We start from the raw sequence: 12,158 nt of genomic DNA, 5'->3' as shown, positions 1-12,158 counted from the left end.
TGAACTGCAGACCTTGTAAACCGATTGCACACCACGTTTTGTAAGTATGAACTAACGTTACTGAATTATTTCAGGTCTCTTAACATTATCACGTTGCCCCCTAACAAATACCCATTTCAGGTCAGTGAGAAGAGGTTAACCCACCTGAAGGCGCTGTGAGGAACACCTCCGGGGCCATCCCCAAGCAGGTCAGCCACCCACCCGGACAACCTGAGGAAGGAGCCGCAGTGCTACACACCGGCCCCAGGGCCGCCCCCTCGGACGCCAGTGGCGAACAGGGTAGGGTGACCCTTTAACTCGGGGGAGGACAAAAAGAAGTAAGCCCGGACAGGTGTAGCACCACCCTTTGTTACAGTGAAGCCTCCCGGTGCGTGGCCCGGCCCTGTCAGCACAGCCCTGCATCCCGCGGGTGGCGGGTCGGCGGGGGTGCGGGGCCCTCACCCCGTTATAGCGCCCTGAGCCCTGAGCCCACCCGCGGGGCGGCCGCGCACCGCTCACTTGCTGCACCTGCTGCACCCGCTGCGCCTGCTGCATCTGCTGCCCCCGCTGCTCCTGCTGCTCCCGCTGCACTCGCTGCTCTTGCTGCACCTGCTGCACCCGCTGCGCCTGCTGCATCTGCTGCCCCCGCTGCTCCTGCTGCTCCCGCTGCACTCGCTGCTCTTGCTGCACCTGCTGCACCCGCTGCGCCTGCTGCATCTGCTGCCCCCGCTGCTCCTGCTGCTCCCGCTGCACTCGCTGCTCTTGCTGCACCTGCTGCACCCGCTGCGCCTGCTGCATCTGCTGCCCCCGCTGCTCCTGCTGCTCCCGCTGCACTCGCTGCTCTTGCTGCACCTGCTGCACCCGCTGCGCCTGCTGCATCTGCTGCCCCCGCTGCTCCTGCTGCTCCCGCTGCACTCGCTGCTCTTGCTGCACCTGCTGCTCCTGCTGCTCCAGAAGGTTCCAGGGCCCGCAGTGAGCTCTGGAATGGGCTGGGTGGTGTTCCCAGGCGGGCCCTGTTGTGTGGCACATACTAGAGCAGCTGCTGGGAAGGTACCGGAGCAGAAAAGCCGGACAGGAGCCGGGAGGAGGGCACAGGCTGCCGCCCTGCCTGTGCTGGTCATGCTGGCCTTCCACAGGACCCCATCCGCAGCTGTGTGACACACGAGGTATGTTGTGTTTTCACATACCGTTGCAGGTCACAGAAGCTTCTGCACACTGGTTTCTGTGGTGGGGAAGACTTTGGAAAGGTCCTCAGTTGAAGCAATTGGAGGACCACGATCCTTAGGCATGGTGTGGTGTGCACTTACTATAACTTACCAACATTTTAGATGGCCCCAATGACATTCAGGCTTTCCTTCTGATGTCATTTCCTCACCTGGTTATTGAAGATAGCTCTGCAAATCTGACTGGTGCTGCATATTTCAGAAAATGATGTGTGGAGGTTCTGCTTTGTTCCAGTTTTCTACAGATTTGACTGCAGAACCTCCCTGTGTCACTGCTACCCGTTTTACCACAAGTGTCAGTTCTTCTCTAGCATTTCTCAAAAGCCTGTCCGTATAGCTGGGAACGAGACCCCCTTGCCTCTGCACCCTACAGAAAACCCATAATACGTAAATATACATTATACATAATAATTAATACATTAATTAATACATTAATACATTATACATAATAAAGGCTCTGCAGAGGGACCTGGACAGGCTGGATCAATGGGCCGAGGCCAATTGTATGAGGTTCAACAAGGCCAAGTGCTGGGTCCAGCACCCCAAACCTATGCAAACTTGGGGAAAAGTGGCTGGAAAGCTGTCCTGAGGAAAAGATCCTGGGGGTACTGGTCAACAGCCAGCTGAATATGAGCCAGCAGTGTGCCCAGGTGGCCAAGAAGGCCAACAGCATCCCGGCTTGTATCAGAAATAGTGTGGCCAGCAGGAGTAGGACAGTGATTGTCCCCCTGTACTAGGTACTGGTGAGGTTGCACCTTGAATTCTGTGTTCAGTTTTGGAGGTGCTGGAGTGAGTCCAGAGAAAGGCAAAGAGGCTGGTGAAGGGTCTGGAAATCATGTCTTATGAGAAGCAGCTGAGGGGACTGGGGTTGATTAGTCTGGGGAAAAGGAGGCTGAGGGGAGACCTCATTGCCCTTTACAAACTACCTGAAAGGAGGTTGTAGTGAGGTGGGGTTTGGCCTCTGCTCCCAAGTAAACAGCAGCAGGGCAAGAGAAAATGGCCTCAAGTTGTACCAGGGGAGATTTAGATTAGATATTAGAAGAAACTTTTCACTGAAAGAGTAATTAAAGACTGGAACAGGCTGCCCATGGAGGTGGTTGAATCACTATCCCTGGAGGTGTTTAACAGACACATAGATGTGGTGCTTAGGAGCATTGTTGAAGCACTGGACTTGGCAGAGTTAGGTTAATGGTTGGTAGAGTTAGGTTATGGTTATATTTGATGATCTTAAGGGCTTTTCCAACCAGAACCATTTTGTGATTCAGGTGAGATCTTCATCAGGTGACTTGAGTGCCAATATGCTTTTACTGATCTCCCCAAGGATACTCTTACTTCTCTTGTGGTAATCTATTTAATGTTTAGAAAGCTGTTATTTTAAGAGCAATTTCCTTAGCTCTATGACCTGTTTGCACTACAATTCTTTGGCACTTAGCTCTGCTGTGGAAAACTTGCATGCAGTGGCAAGCAGAGTACTGTACCCAGTTGTATGTGTGGGTTAGTGTTTAATGCAATGGATTAGATGGAAATCCACTGGGGCTTTTTTGTTTGTTCTGTGTCAAGTTTGTCTCCATTCTTGTGTGGCCAAGACAGTCACTGGTAAATATTGACTCAGTTTACTCAGAATTTCCTCTGTATTTTTTCCCCCACTAGTCTTAGTTAAACAAGTTTAGATTGATGTAGAAAGTCTGACATGCTGCCTAGTTTTTTTTACATCTATTTCAGCAAGTCTGGAGATTCCAAAGAAGCTGTTCACAGCTCTGGAGAACTACTTGCCTAACAAATGTGTGAAATGTGAATATAACCAAATTTGGAAATTTTGTAGATTGTTCAAATTATCACATGCCTTTTAAGATAGATGTTAAAAACAGAATACATTATTTCTTCTATTAATACCAGGGCAGGACTAAGCTTTGGGTGGTCTCCATTAATTAGAACTGACTTTTCTTTCCATGGTGTCTGTTATTTAACATATCTTTCAAGTGTTTCCATGCAAACCAAAATGGAAAAGATTTAGAACTCAAAATCAATGGGATCTTTGCTTTTTAGAAATGGCCAGTGAGAGTTTGATGAAGTATTATATTACGTTTATTGCACATTTTAGAAGCAGTCTAGCTCAGGTTCTTACAGCAGTCTTGGCACAGAAGCACATGCAGGAGTTAAAAGGACTCAGAAACTGATTTATTATTTTTTTCATTATGATATGGCTTTGATATATGCATAGGAAAAGAGGCACTTTGCATAGCTATTAAGAGAGCTTAATAACAAACATAATAAATTTATATAGCTGTTCTTTTCTGCTAAGAGGTAAGGTGCCAAAACAGAAACACTTGTGGTTCATTTTGGCTGCTGGGTAAAGAACTGTAACAGGTTTGGGCATGCACTGCATGTGACTGGGCTTCTCCACTGAAATCTCTGACCTGTTCTGTTAAAGGCATGAATTACTGCTGGAATCCTCAGAAAACCATGAGGCTTCTGACAGTTTGAGATGACAGCATCCTCATTTTTGGTGCTACTCGATTGTTTCATGGCTTTGCAGTATTTTATTACAATTAAGGGGTCATTCATATACTTTACGTTGTGGATGGAGACCATCAATTACTTCAGAAATCTTTTTCTTCTAAAAAGGGCGAGGATGAGGAGGATTCTTCAATTTTGGTAACATCAAAGAACTAATAAATGCCTGAGATGCCACGATACCTGACAGTCTCAGGTCTCAGATACAAGGTAGTGGGGGTAGACTTTTTATCTAAGTCATCATGATAAAAGGTGCCAAGAGATTTATAACTCAGTAGCCCAGGTTTTGGGTTTACCTTCCTGCTCTACATTTCTGTTTCAACTGGTACTGTGCATAAGCAGAGCATCTTCTAAAGAGGGCATCATTAGCTCCATATTCAGGAAGCCAGTATTTTACAGCTAGAGATGCTCCTCCAGTGACTTTGTCATATTGAATGGAAGAGTGGAAGATGAATCATATATACTTTGATTAAATATTACCCTGTCTCTTCCAGTTTCAAGTTTATTCAAGACTTTCAACATTTTAAAGCTGCTCTTCTAAGAGGCACACCTTAATTCAACTATTAGTAGATCAGGAGACTGAGTTGTGGTAGCTATGAAGTTTTAATGCTTCACACTATAGGTGTTTCATGCAACCATAAAAGTCACACTACTGCATGTCAGTGGAGGACCAAGAATAAGTCCTTCAAATAAGAATTTGGAGATTTATTTGCAAACTGAAAAAAAAATAAATAAAAAATAAGGTTTACATGCAATACCAAACAAGAACTGGTCACTGGCTATTACCTTTATTTTAGCTCCTCCCACTTTCTCCAGCATTCAACATAAATGGTCACAGTGTCTCTTCTCTGAAGATACACTTGAAGTTGACATGGAGAACCCAGATTCTGAAACTTTTGCTGTAACCACAAGTTGTTTTTTTTATATTATGAATGGAACTGATTCTATAACTAGTACTGATAATCTATTAATTAAAACTTCTTAATAAGAGTAGATTCTTTTCAGTTCAAAACAGCAAAATTGCTTTGCATGAAAGTTGCCTCTCCAGGGCATCTGTATCAAGCTGAGTTGTTAGGATGAGGCTGCTGTAAACAAGAAGTGCGTATTAAAGAGACTGCATTCCATAGGCCCACCACGAATTTCCTAGTCAGGCAGGTCCTATAGTAACATCCCATGACAGATGAGTTTCTTCTGATGGCACAATCACCTTCTCCAAGTATTCTTAGGGGATGGAGCAAGACGCAATGGGCTCCACAGCCACATGACTTGTGCAAGTGTGGCACATACAGATCATGAGTGATAGTGTGGGCATATTCATCTATCTAGTGGCATGAGCTGTGAAGAAAAATAGATTATCAGTGTTTTAGATTGATCCTAACATTCATCTTTTCAATCTTAATTTATTTCGGCTTATTTTTTTCCCTGTATCCTTAGAATAAGAATAACATTTTTGTCTCAAGAATGTAATTCTAAACTGTCTAGACCACTGTCAGAACTCCAGAAGACTCTGTTCAACCTACCCAGAAGCATTCATAAAGTCTTCATGACACTCACCTTATCTTCTTGCAGAACAATACACAGCTTGCAAAGCTAAGTCTTGCTTCAAGAAAATACTTGAATGATTTTGCAGATGCTGCCCAGCCTTGCTATTTACAATCACATAAGCCCACTGTCAGCATGCTTTCCAAGTCTGTAGAGAAGGCAAAGATCCTCCCTCAGCTGCCAGACCTACACCCAGGTAGGTCAACAAGAGTTTGCTGTTGATCTGAATACAAGCAGCATTAAGTTCCCACTATGCTATCTAAGGGAGTGTCTTTGAGTGCAGTCAATTGTTGGCAGCACAATGCTTAAAGCTGGGAAGAGCTGTTGTAAATACACCCAAGGGCTTAAACTGTAGTCTCATATTCTTATTTGGACGTCTAGGTAAACAGTAACATTTGAAGACTTTGCAATTCCATTTTCCTGCCCTCAGGTGAGAAGAGTCACATGCACTTTCAGGTCAGATCTCAGCAGCGCAGAGACCCTGAGTCTGTACAAATGCATGTACCTAATATGTTACAGCACCATGTGGTGAAAGCAAGACAGGCCATTGTAGTGTGACAGCATCCAAGTCAATGTACTTGGGAACAGCCACAGAATTGCATGGTCACACCAGTTCTAGCTTCAGTGATGGGATGTTTATTTGTAGCTTAAAAGATTCTGCACCATGCCCTTACACAGGGTAGGAAAAGAATACAAGACTCTATCCCGTTGTCATCCAGGCTTCAGCTTCCAGTCAGTAAATCAAGAGGGGAACTGAGAAAGAAACTAGAATAAGGAGAACACTCTGCTTCCTCCTCTATAATCACTCATTGCTTTTTCTTGTGAGTAGCAAACAGACTGAGGTCCCTCTCTTTTCCTGAAGCTCTGCTCTGTCACAGGGCTCTTTTTCTTGTTATGGCACATTCTCTTGCTTTTCATCAGCCTGTTTCATCTTATCACAATCTTAGATAGCACCTGTACTGTTTCTGATGTTGCAGCTTTAGTACAGAATACTTTCCTACCAAAAAAAATTGAAATATTTCTAGCCCTCACAGCTCTGGAGCAAAGGTTGAAAACTCAAGTTTTTATGAAACCAAATACATGAGACAACTTGTTCTGCCCTCCAAATATTCTTTCATAATCTTGTATTTTTAGAAGACCTCATCCATCACACTAGTAATTTGTCTTGGTTCACCAGTCACTGTTGTTAATCCCCCCATCATTACAAACTTATAAATAAGGTCCCCTAAATACACAAGACTTGCCTAAAGAGAATCACATCAATTTAACATATACTTTTTGAATGTTGATGCTTTTGAGGGTTTTGTTAAACATAAGTTTTAAGTTTTCATCAAAACCTAGCCACATACTGAGATATTCCGGGACTGGAATTTTAAGAAGAATATCACAAATTATGATAAAGGCTCAAAACTTGCAATAGAAACAGTTCAGGAAATCAGAACTTAGTTCTACCAACAGTTAAGCAGTAGACTTAAATGAATTACTGCATGAGTTCAAAAAGTAACGAGTGTCACTTTGTGCTTCCATAATCTGTTTTCCATTATATATTTAGATGTTGAAAGTTTTGTGGCAGAGGAGATCACACAGAATCACCAAGGCTGGAAAAGACCTTTAAGATTATCCAGTCCAGCCTATGACCTAACATCACCACATTGGCTAGACCATGGCACCAAGTGCCACATCCAGCCTTTCTTTGAACTCATCCAGGGACTCCACCACTTCCTTGGGAAATCCTTTCCAAGGTCTAATTACCCTTTCTGTGAGGAAATACTTTCTAATATGCAACCTAAACCTCCCCTGGAGTAGCTTGAGGCCATGCCCTCTTGTCTTGTTGCTAGTTGTGTGGAAAAAGAGCCCAGCCCCCCCCTGACTACAACCTCCCTTCAGGTAGTTGAAGGGTTTTCATGCAAGTGACTATTAACAAAACTAAGTGACAAAGACAACAATAATCAAACAGCTGCTCTTGTTTGCATTAGCTAACTGGTTGAAACAATGCTGAGGCTCTAAAGCTCCAGCCATTTAATCAGAAGAACTTCTGTCTCTTGGGACAACAGTTGTGCCCCTGAACTGGGTTCTGATGGGTGTAATCAGACAGAAGTATGTATCATTCAGATATGCAAAAGACTGCAAAGAGAAAACAACCCACTCATGTAAGAAATATTGATCATAGTGCAGTATTAGTCATAACACACAGAAGGTAGGTGGGAAGAGAAGGGAATGAACGCAGTGGACTGGTAAGAACCTGCTGTCACTGAACTCATGTGGCAAAACCCATCCCTCTGCCTTCAGTGGCTGGCCAAGACGTTAGGTGGCTGAGCGACAAGAGGAGTGAATGACTCACAATCTGTATTAGGTCCAGATTCTGAAGAACTGACTGGTACATTATTAATTTATTACCAGAAGCACAAGTCTGAACTGTGAGTCTACTTGCTGTAGCAATTTGCTTTTGGCTCTAAGGTGCATGTCCTTCATGCTGTTACATTGCTACATTCCACTTATGGTCCTATAAATAGTTCCTATAAACTAAACCATTTATATTCTGAGTGTACATGTACATAGTGTTGTAGACTTTCACACAGCTCAGCCTCTAAATCTGGACTAGTAAGTGGGACCAGCCTAGGCAGCACTTTGAGAACAGTCTGTGTGTTTCCAAGCAGCTTCAGGCAACCTACTCAGCTAACAACTCACAGTTTCCTGGGTAGCTCTCTGCTGAGAGCAGCTACCTTGCAGCAAGTTCACACAGAACATATAAAGCATAATTTTCAGTGTAACTGAGTGCTCTGTAATGCTCCTTGCTATCTGCCAGTGTAAAAGAAAGGAAGGAAGAGGGCCTGGCATTACACAGCCAAACTGAGGGGGAGGCTAAGCTAACTATTAAAAAAATGACATATATAAAATTGCCTTCTCTGCTTGGTTCTTTCCACATCTTTAAGTGATACCCTATATTTTATCATAGCTAAGAGTAAATATTGAGCAGTCATACATGAAAAGAAGCAGATGATGTCAGAGCAAAAGTAATTCTTGTAACACCTAATGCGTTTATGCCTAGATTTGTTTTATAAATTAATTGGCAGGCTTACTTTGTGGAAGAAGAGATAAAAGTAGATGCAGAACTGTACCTATCAGCTAATTAATGCAAGAAAACTACAGGACTCTGGAAGAGAAAATATAGAAAAGGCAATCTAATAAACTCCCATCCATACCTTCTCCCTCCTTGATGCATAGGACTGTGCTAATCTGTTATTCGCCCCTACCTGTAACTCATGCACAAAAGCCACATACCACTCCTATTTAGATTGTTAAGATTAGTTCAGATTACTAATACCCTATTCAAGATTTCATGATCACTTTTGTAATAATCTTTTAATGTTCCTTTTCTTGTTTACTTCTAGCTCTCTCCAAAGGTTTCCCCTTTCTCTATTCATTACACACATCAGCCATGTCTACAGCCTCATGGTTCTTTTATTTAAGTATACTATATTTTTATCCCACTTCCAATAGCTATTACTACTGAAATCTCCTACTTCAGCTCTGGTAGTTTTACCCAATTCACTAGAAACTTAGTATTTTAGCATATTTACAGGCCTGACCCTCTGCGGAGGTAATAGGAGATCCCGTATCTGATTTGTGGCTCTGTAGGAAGCAGGTAAAAGCTATGTTTGGGATGCCACTTCTGTACATACAGGAGACATCTCACTGTTCTGAATATTGCAGGGTGCTCATTCCAAGTGCTGGTGAGTTGAGGCCAGGTCATTATCCACCAGAAAACAGTGATAACAGAAAGTACTTCTCATGATGCTTCAGTGTAGGAATTCAGCAGCATTACTGGACTCTAGACCCTGCTCTAGCTGCAGTTCAGATTGGTTGGTTTTGCATATGTACTTTGGCTATTTAGATATTTTTTTTAATACAATTTCTATTGTCTACTTCAGAGCTTGATATATATCCTGTCTCAGAATGATAGTATTGCCTTAAAAATCAGAAACATTTTTTAAGCATGTCTTCTTATGTTCCTGGTGGATTCAAGTTACAGGAGGTAATGGCAATGTCAACAGCAAATGTTAGCTAAACATTGATAGCCACTATGAGGATTGGAGTGTAAAGCAATCACTGACTATTGTCCAAGACAACTCAGTTTTTAAGTTGCAACTTCTGGATGATAAAGAAATAATAGATTAATCAGAAAGATATTTGGATAGCATGGCCTAGCAGACCAATTAAGACAGACAGCAGAAAGCTTTAAAAGGAAGTATTGCTCAGTAGCTATTTTAGACTTTCCCTCATATCTTCCTGTTTTAGTATCAAAGCTACTAGGTCAAAGGGAATGAAAAGATCAGGCCCTTCTCCACAGATCCCATCCTGATTCTAATAAATACCTCAGAAACAGAAAAAAAAAAAAAAAAAGGAGGAAACTTCAATGATTTTTTTTCAATTCAGGGATAGCAATTTTAAGTGACAAATTATTTTAAAATTCGACACCAGCCTTACATGTTTCTCTGTTTTCTGACATCCCTAGAGAAATAAAGCTTAATTCTCAAGAATTGTTCTTGAAGAGGAACAGTAGTAATTACCAGATTTAAAAGTACCGAGGCCAAAGATTTCTGGCCTTGGAAAGGGATCTGTATTCCAAGAGCAAACATAGCAGACAACAGACACAGCACCTAGATGGAATTTACATACCAGGAAACTTAAATGTACACAACCTTATTAAGGTGAGACAGCTTGGTTAAGTGTACAATTACAAAGCCTTATCTTCAATACACCTCCCCAGCTGTGAAGCTGTAACGTGGCATGACTAGAAACACTTCACAGTATCTCCCTCAGCCCAGCAACATAAGCATTTGCTTTTTGGGGCTCAGCTTGAATTATCTTCTCTTCAATTGCAAGCTGATATTGTCCAGGTACGGAAGCATCTTGATGGTGATAGTGCAAACCTGTGCTGTCCAGGAAAGCGGCAGCACTTAATCACTGCAAACCACTCACACCTGAATCTATATTATGTGACTAATTTCCCTATTGGTTCAGGGCAGGATTAGAGAAATTGCTCACTTGGCTCTTCAGGTGAAAACCTAGTGCTTTAAAGCTATTTATTTCTCTAGAGTATCTCATAGAGATAATACTATCAAATTGTGGGTTTACGGCCTGGTACTGTTCTGGGTTTTAGTAGACATAACATTTCTGTTATGGTGTTATAAGAAAAATAAATTTATACTTCCAATTGTAATTGAGAAGAGGATCTTCTTTTAAAATTTAGATGTTTGTGGAAGCTGATTAGGATTTCACAGGGAAAGCTGAGCCTGAGTGCTTAATAATGTGTCCTTTTAAAATAAATTCACCAGGTAAATCTCAAGTTTTGGAACTCTTCCACCTTGTCTGATTTCCTGGTGCTTGTTCATACAGGTTTTGCTTTGTGAGCATGCCTTTGACTAGCTGTGACATGGCACCTTTCAAATGAAACTTATTTTGAAACACATCTCATATTTTACATCCATCCAAACTTCCTTCTTAAAGGGCTTTGGAGCTCAGTTCTCTCCTCACTTCTTTTTGCTTACTTTACTGCACTGGCTTCCACAGAGAAGCTTGGTATTGACTCGAGTGTATAGGAAGTAATTCTGTTTAATAAGGAAAAAACATGTTTTACTCAGAAATGCTGAGTCATTTTCAATTCCCAATTTGGATTGGGAAGAAAAGGTGGGAATGCGCTATTGTAACTGCATCACAGAGCACAAGTGGCAATCCACACCCAGGAAGGGACTGCCTCATCATACTTGTGTGTGTGTAACCTGCGTGAGAGTTCAGTTCTCTCACCAAGAGACAGAGAAAATCCTTTGTATTTCCAAGCTCCCTTTCACAGTCTCAGCACTAATTTCAGATTAGTACATCTCTATTCCAACCTAGAGATATGGCACAAAGTATAATATCTGAATATATTCCCTTTCCAGGAATGAAACTGGTTGCCATCTGGATAGAATGGAAACTTTCAGCAGCATCGTCTCCCTCCGTGACTTCGCTGGACTATCCACACAGTGTCAGGATAAGGTTGTAACAGCTCTCTCGTAAAAAAACACTTCTTCCTTCTTGTCGCTGTCGATAGGGGGCTTATGATTTGACCCTATTTCTTTTTAATCCATTTCTGCTCTGGATTACAGATCCTTGCTTCAATACAAGAAGCAATAATCCCATAATTCAATTCATTTAGAGGTTAGGGGTTTTTTTTTTAATCCTTCTTATAAATTAGGATTTTTATTAGTCTAAATCAACTCTGAAATAAATAATCAGTGAAGTCCCATCTCATGTGGCATTACAGTAATAATCCCCCACAGGTGCTCCTCAGGTGTGCTGCTTAACTTCTGGACTAACACACATTGGATAAGCCATGCTGGATACTGATTTGAGGTGCTCTTTGCTCCTAGCCAACTAGATATTTAAGACTCGGCATAAAGATGTTTCAACTTAAATGTTTCACATAATATTTGTGCTAATTGTATGTGGCACCAGATGATTTTCCTCACCCTTGGTTAGAGGTGTCAGGGAGACTTGCTTAATGCATTGGATTCTAGTGTTAAGAAGATCAGTGTGTTACTGATAGCTGGCACTATTTAGCAGAAGCTGGCTGACCTGGCAGCCTGCTCTGCCAGGAGCCGCTCACATCGGTAGGAAAGCGGTGCTGCTCAGCCTGTGCTCCCCTCTCGGTGCTGCTCTCAGACATCAGCCAGCAAACCTCCTGGGACGAAGCGCCCATGAAGGCAGCCAGGCGCTGTGCGGGTGGGTTTTCACAGTGCTCCTGCCCTTCAAAACGTTTTAGGGATCAACCAACGAGAAAAGCGGCGGCCAGCAGGTCGGGCCAGGCTCCGCAGAAGCCTCGAGGAGAGGCCGCACGGACAGCGGCAGGGATGTCCC

Source organism: Chaetura pelagica, unplaced genomic scaffold (genome assembly GCF_000747805.2).
Source record: "Chaetura pelagica isolate M959 unplaced genomic scaffold, ChaPel_1.0 scaffold188, whole genome shotgun sequence".
NCBI lineage: Eukaryota > Metazoa > Chordata > Aves > Apodiformes > Apodidae > Chaetura > Chaetura pelagica.
The sequence above is the reverse complement of the archived record's forward strand: the minus strand, read 5'-3'. Positions refer to the sequence as shown.